The sequence below is a fragment of the Photinus pyralis genome, unplaced genomic scaffold (assembly GCF_008802855.1).
Source record: "Photinus pyralis isolate 1611_PpyrPB1 unplaced genomic scaffold, Ppyr1.3 Ppyr1.4_LG3a, whole genome shotgun sequence".
Classification (NCBI taxonomy): Eukaryota; Metazoa; Arthropoda; class Insecta; order Coleoptera; family Lampyridae; genus Photinus; species Photinus pyralis.
In genome coordinates, this window is record NW_022170509.1 from 21177598 (window position 1) to 21188584 (window position 10987).

At 38.9% G+C, this 10987-nt stretch overlaps 1 long non-coding RNA gene and 2 pseudogenes across 1 annotated transcript; all 3 read right to left on the bottom strand.

The window, feature by feature from the left end:
• Positions 1–561: 561 nt before the first annotated feature.
• LOC116166039 lies at positions 562–1146 on the bottom strand. The gene is made up of 3 exons (XR_004144248.1): positions 907–1146; positions 650–851; positions 562–599 (listed from the first exon to the last, which is right to left on the bottom strand). It is a non-coding gene; the product is annotated as an uncharacterized LOC116166039 (long non-coding RNA).
• A 3839-nt stretch (positions 1147–4985) lies between these two features.
• On the bottom strand, positions 4986–6050 carry LOC116165956 (annotated as a pseudogene).
• A 2655-nt stretch (positions 6051–8705) lies between these two features.
• LOC116166262 lies at positions 8706–9467 on the bottom strand (annotated as a pseudogene).
• Between the last annotated feature and the right edge of the window lie 1520 nt (positions 9468–10987).

Below are 10987 nucleotides of genomic sequence, written 5' to 3' on the forward strand. Positions count from 1 at the left end.
TTGGCGGCCATTTTGTTTTTCCGCCATTTTGTTTTCAATTAGAGTTACCTGTGTGTGTAATTATTACATATGTGTAATTATTCTTGATTATACGATCAATTTAAATTAATCGATAAATTAATTAGATCAATCAAACCGCGAATTAAATTAATCGGACAGCGGATTAAATTAATCAAATCCACAAATTAAATTAATTAGAGGAAATTCCGAGAAATCAAACCGCGAATTAAATTAATCAAGCCGCGAATTAAATTAATCGAACCGCGAATTAAATTAATCGAGCCGCGGATTAAATTAATTAGATCAATCAAACCACAAATTAAATTAATCAAGCCGCGAATTAAATTAATCGATTACGTCATCGCTCTTATCAAATGTCAATAAAGACCAAAATCCCACAGTTTTTAATCAATTAATCAAATCAAACTCCAAATTTCCCCCCTCCACCCTCGAAAACACCCCTCGTCCACGGGGGCGAACCCGCGAATCAATTTAATTGACCTTGATTGACCCCGCGAATAAAATCCAAGATGGCGGCAAAGTGCACGACTTTCTAACTACCCATTAATCCATAGGCTGCTTCCCTATTTTCTCTTATTCTGAAAAAGAATAACGCATCACAATTGGATAATTAATGAGGTGATCATACTTCCACCTAACGAGCCCATCTGGTAGCGTCGCGTGGAGAAACCCCGGCTTGGACCACCTTTTTGCACTGCCGTATTTGCACCAGTTAAATAGCTCCGAAAACAAGGTCAGACTAAGTTTAATTACTGTTCCGTCGTGAAGCATGTCGGCGACAAGTCTATACCAGCATTAAGCATAGTGGGCAAGGCGATTACCCTTTAGATCTGAAACCAAAATACCTACTCGTTAGCCAGACTCGAGGTTACAAATTGTACTTACCGGTAGGAATCCATAGCTGCACCGCTGCAGGTGTAATCACCCGTTCGACTTTTAACTTAATCTATTTATAATAAATAAAACTTAATTAGCGTAGCACTTCATGCTTGTTTAATTTTTCACTTGCTAAATGATAAATACATTGTGACTACTTTAATGTTTATTAGCACTACCAATACAGCAATTGTTATATACCGGGTAGGTGCTGAGCGATTTGAGTGTTTGGTAATCAGTTTCATAAAGACAAAAGGGAACTGCGTAAGTACCTATTTACCGCATTTAACGTCACTGAGCATTTGTTAACTTACCTAAGATCGCTACCCCAATAAGGCCATATTCCGTTAGCCGTCCAATTTTAATTGTCGAGCGTCAGACTGCAAATCACTTGTGTGAGATCTGTATTTCAAACTATATCCTTGCGAGGTTGTTACCTTATTAGTTACTAACTATTCAAGCCGTGATGTCCCTCCTGTACCTAATTATAAAAAAAATGTCAAAGCCTGTGACTATTGCCTAACTTTAATATACGAACCGTTTAGTGTGACTGGTTAGTTTATTGCCCCAGCCGAGTACCCACGACCCCTGCCTCCTATATTCGAGCTGCCTCCTTTGGCAATTTGTGCCGTTGTTGCACGAGGCAACGTAGGTCACAACCTGAAGTGCGAATGAGGATATCGGGAGCAGGAGATTGGCCGGTATACATACATTGCGAGATCAAATCTTCAGTAATGTCCTCTATTCGTAGAGCACCGCTGCGAACGCCTTCGAAAATTAAATTGAGTGCGTTGGTGATCTCCTCTCTAGATCAGGGGCGCCGACTTATCAAAATTTATGTGGGTGCTCACCAAGCCAGAAGCCTCACATATTATGTCCACAGATGCGAATATCTGCTGCGTCTACTGGCCCTGAAAATCGCCCAAAATCGCAATAATTGCGGCTGCTTAAAATCGACCAAAATCGCAAATAAAACGACAAAATAAAATCAAATTTCTATTACATAAGAGAAAAAAAGGGGAACGTAAGCGAGTAAGCAAAAAATAATCTGCATATGCATGCGACACCTTCGTTGATGCGTCAAGCATTTGATACCGTTAATCTTAATTTGCAACAGCTTCTCAGTTTTCATATCCTCTGTTTTACAATAGGTAGTACCATACCTACACATGACAATTATTAAATGTGTGTAGTTATAGGTAGGTAGGTACTGTTAATCTTTGTCATTAAAAATAAACTAAGGAATTAAATTTAAGAAGTCGCATAAGCGTTTTCAAAATCGCCCAATTTGCGATATATCGTAAATGTGAAAAAATAGGCGCAATTATGAATGTTGTATCGCCCATCGATAAATCGCCCACGTTGGGAACCCCGGACTGGGACCTGGCCTGGGACTGCGGCTTTGAACTTCATGTACCGAATACCATTATTTCATTTTTCATAAGAATTAACGATGGCGATCGACGATGTATGTAACGGATGACGGATGTAATTTCATTTCGATAATTCGATATCATAAAAATGCTGTACGATCTGTACAGATTCTACAAATGTAGTCACATTCAAATTCAACAACTACTGTAGTCTGTACGCCGTACGGAAAATATTTATAGAAATCTTTCCTGCCATTTCGTGTGAGTAAAGTAAAAAAATACATCTAAATTTCTTCGTGTTTAGTAACTATCGAGAAAAAAGACCTAAATAGACAAATATCAACCGGAAAATTCTGTGGGTGCGATGCACCCACATAACTTTTTCTGTGGGTGCTTAAGCCCCGAAGCACCCACGTAGTCGGTGCCCCTGCTCTAGATGTGTACGAAATTGCCACGTTCAAATGCGATTCCTTTACTGCTGTCTGAGAAACTCTTAACGATAACCTGTAGTGTTTGCTTTGGAATTAAAGTCAGATTTCCTATTACCTTTATTTGAAAGGAAGACTGCTTATCATCCAGTACTTCCCTAATACGGTGCCTTATTATTTGTGTCAATTTTTCCACTTCGATTGCACTTCGTTTAAAATTCTCAATGCTAAAAGCGTAAACAGTAACTTCCTTGATTCCAAACAATTCACACCAACGTAGGGTTTCGATTTACTTCATACCCCCTGCCGAGTGACCCACCCAAGGTTGCATATTCTTCTTCTTTGCATAACTTCGGTTCCCATCCGTTATGAAAGCGATATGTCTCGGGATGGGGCCACATTTTAACACGTTTGCACAGAATATTTTCAAGAAATGAACAACATAATCATATAGCCACATTTCGGGACTTTATCGGTTACGAACAGAACTCAATTTGAAAAAGGTAGTACATTTTATCAAATGTGACCATGCTGTGTCCTATTGAGGTTATCGTATTTCAAACGAAATCATAATCAAAACTTTACTACAATTGGTCAATATTTGGCCTCAAAGTTAATCAGTGTTGTTTATGCGTGGACTGACAATTAAAATTTTCCTTTCGATGGTTGAACTTACTTAAGTAGCTGCGCCAATGGCTGAGAATGATGTAACGGCTTTCGCATTTTGTGTTGAGCTCGGTGTAGAGAATGAGGTATGCACCCGAGGTAGGAATGATAATAATATCCGTATATTAACTGCAATAATTTGGTACGATGAGTACAGCCTTTCGCGAGTAAAAATGATTGGAGATCGTGATAGGAAAATTTCCCAACCAAGCAGCTTTGCACACAGCTGGAAGAAAATTCAGTTATCACTTTTAGATTGAAGAGATTGGCGATGGTTTCATTTCGAATTAGATGTAAGTACGCAAATGAGTCGAATATTCTCGACATTCTGGTGGACACCTCCGACGAAACTAAGATCAGCTACTGCGGCCAGTCGAATATTGATTTTAAACCGATTAGATGCCAGCTTTTAAAATTTTTTCATTTTGCGAGTTAATTGTTACGTACGAACATAGCCCCAATTGGTTGTTGAAGGGTAGGTATATAACTAATATATTTTTAGCGCGTTTTTTATGAATTAAAAAAAATATAGTATTGTTTGCGTTTTATCCGTCCGTCCGGACCGACTTCTACCGTTTTGAACTACTTCTAGGGGAATGGTCCTAGAGTCCTGGAATGTTTTACAGTAGGTAGCCTATACCTTGAAGGTGTGCCAGACGGCTATCAAATTTCGTTGTCTAAAAGGGACCCCCCCACGAATTATTTCCTGAGATACTGTTTTTGAAAGTAAAACGTACATAGGTTTTACATACGACAACCAATTGGTCTCACATTTTGCATGCCCTTCGACCTCTTATCGTGATCGGGTATATTCCCTTATACCTCAAGAACGGATTGTAGAGGGTACTCATAAAGGGCGATGGAGACGTCTCCAAGAATGTAACCATTGTTGATGTCAAAACAAAAGCTATTTCGGTTAAAAAAATGCGCTTTATCTGCACAAGAGTTGTGCACAATTTATACTTGTTTTTAATATGCCAGGGGCCCAAAAAGTATAGTTTAAAAGCTGCGACCACTAAAGTATCAGCAACCACAAAACGTTATAGGATGAAACTAACAGTTTATCTGGAGTGTTTTGGTATGCTAGCTAACTCAAATTAATTTTTAAATTCGGATACAGTTATGATTGTAATTCGTGTATGGACAAGCGAAATAGTTTTTGAATTTCACAAAATTTATTGTACTTATACATACTTTGATTCGGATCCCTGGTGCTTCAAAACGTGTATTTCCGTAAACAAAGTGGAAGGTCATGTTTTACCCTAATGCAATACCCCTTACTAACGTGCGGTGGGTAACAAACTTCGGTGTCGCATTTTGCAATGTAGCAACGTGTACAACTTATAACATTCAATTTTGACAACCAGGTCCGTTGGTGACGTCACCTTAGGGTGGGGATATGACTTAACGCGGGTATCATTACGAGTATAGGGATCAGACAATCCTATATTGTATAGCATCTGTGATTATAACTATAATGAAGTGAAGGACGTTCGGAAGTACTCGATTGTAATAAATATACGAAGCTTTTTATTTTTGAATGACACACGGACTAATTGTTTTAACTAGATCAAAAATGAAGTCAGTTTCACTACTCATCACTACTCATTGAAATTTAAAACTCGAATTACGATTTATTTTGAATAATAGCTTTAACAAGTGTTATGCGTTAAACAACTGTTTAAGCGGATTGGCAAATTTGAACTGTAAAGCGAAAGACAAAGTGAAATGTTTTTGATTGTTCAGGTGAGCACTATTTCGGAAATTTCTTGTATTATATTTCACTCGGTTCTTGTTGTTTGTCACTCTCTTAGGAACTGCTCAATTTGTTGCTTTCTCTGTTCATGAACCTTTTTCACAAATTCATCTATTCGAGGATTGGTGATCTTCGCAAGCTTGCACTCCGAACGGCTTTGTCTGCGCGTGCGAAGCTGATAAACAAATATCATCGCGCAAAAGTGGAAAAACGAATAATCCGGCCAAAGGGCCCGTTCAAAATGTATGACGGTATCTTTTAACTGCCATAATAAGAAATCGCTCAGTCGATGTTCACCGGAAGTGCGAATGAGGATGTCGGGAGCAGGAGATTGGCCGGTATACATACATTGCGAGATCAAATCTTCAGTAATGTCCTCTATTCGTAGAGCATCACTGCGAACGCCTTCGAGAATTAAATTGAGTGCGTTGGTGATTTCCTCCCTAGATGTGTACGAAATTGCCACGTTCAAAGGCGATTTTTTTGCTGCTGTCTCAGAAACTCCCTTTGCGATAACTTGTAGGGTTTGCTTTGGAATTAGACTCAGATTTCCTATTGCATTTATTTTAATGGAAGACTCCTCATCGTCCAATGCTTCCAGAATGAGGTCCCTCATTAACTTCGTCAATTTTTCCACTTCGATTGCACTTCGATTAAAGTTCTCAATGCTAAAAGCGTAAACAGTCATTTCCTCGATTCCAAACAATTCGCACCAATCGCGGATTTCACTTAACTTCCTACCTCCAACCGAATGGCCTTCCCAAGGTGGCATATTCTTTTTCTTTGCATACCTTCGGTTCCCATCCATTATGAAAGCTATATGTCGCGGGATGGGGCCACACTTTAACACGTTTGCAAAGAATATTTTTAGGAAATGAACGACATATTCATAGAGCCACATTTCTGGACTTTATCGGATACGAGCGGATCGTACTCTGGAAAAGGAATTTTATCAAATGTGAGCATGTTGCGTACTGTAGAGGTTATCGTATTTTTAACGGAAACATAATCAAATACAATATTTATTACTATTACTTAATGTTTGGCGTTGGAAGATTACTTAACGGTGAATGTGTGCGCCCAAGATATGTAAAAGTTTATCCTTATGTTGACTCAAAACATTTTCCGGTTTGACGAGAACTACCCTTACCGAGTAAAAATTATTGGAGCGATAAGAACATTTCTCATTCAAGCAAATTTCCATACAGCCCGAAAAATCATTGTTACCACCTACAGATTGAAGAGATTACTGGTGGTTTGAAATGGGTGAAACGAGGATCAGCTACTACGACAAGTCTAATTAACGGCTTGTGACATTGAAATACTACTTTTAATAACATTTCACGAAAATAGATTGTAAACATTACCTGGGTAATTTAACATGGTTTAAAATGCCGTCCGTCTTATTACCAGGAGGAAAAATTCTCATGACGGAGCATACGTTATGGAAAATAATTCGCCAAGTTCTTTAGGAAGTGGCAAAGCTTCATCTCAGAAGGACCAACTCCACAGCAAAAGGAACGAAAAAATAATTTTGCTTGATGATATTACAATACTTTCAAACTTTTCTGTTTGACCGAAGTGTTAGCCACTGAAACCGATCTTTTGTGAAAGTTGGTGGATGAGAAGGAGCCAATGTATCCTAGCAATTGCCATCCCATACGAGAGGACATCCATTCTTCCAAGGAATAAGTAAAGTGTCATTCCCTTTACCCGATTTAATATAAGAACAAAAATATCGATGTCGAAAGCAGAATTCGGGAGGTAATAATGAAGAAAAGAGTAAATCAGAAGTAAGAAGCTTATAAATGATTATTCAAAGTCAAATGATAAATGCGTAATTGTTGTTAACATACCAAGAACGGCCTTAAAATATATCCGCAAATGCGTCCGCGAAGCAAGTAATTTATCGAATTGCGTCTCTTTTACAAATGAGAAGTAAGCATCCTTCGCATCAATCCTATTGTTTCTTCAAATTTTCAATTCTTCCGGTTTTTGTCGCATTGTTTGAATTCTTGGGATTTTTCCATTTCTTCAGATAGATAAACGAATGATTTATACTCCATTGTTTGGATTCTATCTACACGTACCTTTTTCACAAATGGATCTATAGATCGCGAGATGGCGACACTTTTTCTGGTGTGATTTGCTACAAGCCATGGCGACCATTCAAAGGTTTAATTAAGTACTCCTCAAAACGAAAATGGTGCTAACTCCCTGGGAGTGGGGCCGTTATTGCGTGACGATTGTTTAAACATGTCGGAAAATTTAATAATTTTGGACAATTTGCTACACAAAGTTCTTGTGAATTTCCTGTGGGCCTTATAGCCCGCCATACTAATTTGAATGTCTCGATTGTTTGTTTTGATTGTGTGATTTGCTACAAGCTCATTTTTTTATGAGCATCGGTCCTCAGTCAGCCATTCGCGAAAATCATCCTGCGATAACGCTCCGACGGGCCCGCACAGCCCCCATACCGCCTCAAAGGTGTCATTTTTTGTTAATAATTTTGGGCGATAATTGTCATTTTGAAGGATGAGGAAGTTGTATTTTACAACACTTCTTTCTCCAGGAGGGAGGAAAGTAGATTCTCGAGTTTAGTAATAGTAATTGCTTTTAGTATGAGGGTTTCGGTTACTGAACTGACGAGACCTAAACCATTGGCGGCCAAGTTGCTGAAGATCACGAAGACTAATAGCTTCCTCTTCCGCTCCCGGTAGCTAGCGGATGAAGTTAGTGCTATTTCCGATCTGTGTGGGGATCTGAAGTTAACTGTTGGTTACTTTGGCGAACTGTAACTTTATTATCCGATAAGGGAGGAGCAGGAACTGGTCGTGGTCGGGTTTTCATTCTCCGTTGCCTTTTTAAAGAACGCTACAGCATGCATGCATGTCTTATTCCAAGCGGAGCAATAGTCGGTAATGCGTGGCAGGTTTGCTGCAGCCTGTCCAATGAGGTTGGGATTGGCGGATGAGATTGTTTCTGGTTGGGGTTTCGAATTTACTTCCACCAACTTTGTGGGATTGGTTTCAATTGAGTGCAAAATGTGAATACTACCTTAAATTGTTATTACAATCCAATACTCCATATCGGCGTCCAGGCATTTTTGCTGCAATATAGCAACGTTTACAACTTAGCAATTATAACATTCAATTTTGAAAACCAGGTCCGTTGGTGACGTCATCTTAGGGTGGGGATATGACTTAACGCGGGTATCATTACGAGTATAGGAATCAGACAATCCTATATTGTATAGCATCTTTGATTATAACTATAATAAAGTGAAGGTGGTTCGGAAGTACTCGATTGTAATAAATAAACGAAGCATTTTATTTTTGAATGACACACGAACTAATTATTTTAACTAGATCAAAAATGAAGTCATCACAATACTCATTGAAATTTAAAACTCGAATTACGATTTATTTTGAATAATAGCTTTAACAAGTGTTATGCGTTAAACAACTGTTTAAGCGCATTGGCAAATTTGAACTGTAAAGCGAAAGACAAAGTGAAATGTTATGTTCAGGTGAGCACTATTTCGGAAATTTCTTGTATTATATTTCACTCGGTTCTTGTTGTTTGTCACTCTCTTAGGAACTGCTCAATTTGTTGCTTTCTCTGTTCATGAACCTTTTTCACAAATTCATCTACTCGAGGATTGGTGATCTTCGCAAGCTTGCACTCCGAACGGCTTTGCCTGCGCATGTGAAGCTGATAAGTGAATATCATCGCGCAAAAGTGGAAAAACGAATAATCCGGCCAAAGGGCCCGTTCAAAATGTATGACGGTATCTTTTAACTGCCATAATAAGAAATCGCTCAGTCGATGTTCACCGGAAGTGCGAATGAGAATATCGGGAGCAGGAGATTGGCCGGTATACATACATTGCGAGATCAAATCTTCAGTAATGTCCTCTATTCGTAGAGCATCACTGCGAACGCCTTCGAGAATTAAATTGAGTGCGTTGGCGATTTCCTCCCTAGATGTGTACGAAATTGCCACGTTCAAAGGCGATTTTTTTGCTGCTGTCTCAGAAACTCCCTTTGCGATAACTTGTAGGGTTTGCTTTGGAATTAGACTCAGATTTCCTATTGCATTTATTTTAATGGAAGACTCCTCGTCGTCCAATGCTTCCAGAATGAGGTCCCTCATTAACTTCGTCAATTTTTCCACTTCGATTGCACTTCGATTAAAGTTCTCAATGCTAAAAGCGTAAACAGTCATTTCCTCGATTCCAAACAATTCGCACCAATCGCGGATTTCACTTAACTTCCTACCTCCAACCGAATGGCCTTCCCAAGGTCGCATATTCTTCTTCTTTGCATACCTTCGGTCCCCATCCATTATGAAAGCGATATGTTGCGGGATGGGGCCACATTTTAACACGTTTGCACAGAATATTTTCAAGAAATGAACAACATAATCATATAGCCACATTTCTGGACTTTATCGGATACGAGCGGATCCTACTCTGAAAAAGGAATTTTATCAAATGTGAGTATGTTGCGTACTGTAGGTTATCGTATTTTTAACGAACGCATGATCAAATAGAATATTTATTACTATTGCTTAATAGACCGGAAGGCAGCGTACATAATAACTAAACCATAAGCGACAAAATATTCGACCATACAGGCTAAAAGTACGTTGAAATCTAGTAATAAAATCACTCGTCTGTCAGTCGTAAGTGGCAGGATTAACTTGGGGCGGCGCTGATTAGGTGACGTCTTTAGGTGATCAACTAAATTACCAAACTATAAGGGTCACGGAAAAGATTTGTATCAAGAAATCCCATTTTTTCCATAGTTTTCAAATATGCTATAATAAAATTCATAACATCTGATGATATTGGTTCCTCAGACAGTGCTTTTTAACAGGGAACAAAGTCCCCCAAAAAGCCCAGCTATGGAAAATTTACTATTAAAATTTGAAAAGTCGCACTAGTGATCCCAGCTCTCAGAGAATGTATTACTAAGATCCGTTCGAATTTTTAAAATGGAATCATGACTGTTTGAAGGTAAGATAACAGAATGCGTCCAAAACACCTACGAAATTGGATCAAATTGTGGGAAAATGGTTGAAAATAGGACAAAAAGAAAAAGATGGTTATTATTATTATTCCAATCGGTACAACCATAGAAATTGTATTCATTAAAAACGGGATAAATAGATTATTATTATTAAAAAAATAACACATGGAGCACGTCACCATGTATATGGGTGGGGGGGGAGGGGGGGCACCCATTTCGTGGAATGTCATACTGAGCACATTGTAATCCGCGTTATCGAACGTGTACTGCTCGAAAACGTCCTGCGGTTTGTGTTTTGGCTTAGATTAGGAAAACTACAGGAAAACCTAATTCAGAGTAGCCGGCGGAATGCTTGAAAGTGAGCTAAGGAAATTCCCATCTCTGCCACAAATGAAAAATTCTTACCTCGGTCAGGTTCGAACATCCGACCTTCCGGCTATGTAGCCCAACACTCTACCACTCAGACACATAGCCGGATCAATGATACATAATAGGTATATTTAAGCCACGTCCTCCTTTGAAAGTCTTACGACGGGTGAAAGTAGGGCGATGGGCATGATATTAGGTTGTTTGAGTTTTGGGCCTTAAGAAAATATTGAGAGGTACGGGCATCTTCACAATCAGCACATATCCAAGGCGTTAATTCGTGTTTAATTACTCAGGTCACGAACTTCAATATCTGAAAGTCCAACACAAGTGGAATGAAACCAACAACCTCCCAGAACAGTATATTCTATAACGAGTAAGGAATAGGGTATATTCTGCGCGAGTGGGAAGTTCGGCGAGAGTGACGGTTCCACGAGCGTTGAATACTTATTCCTTACAAGGTATAGA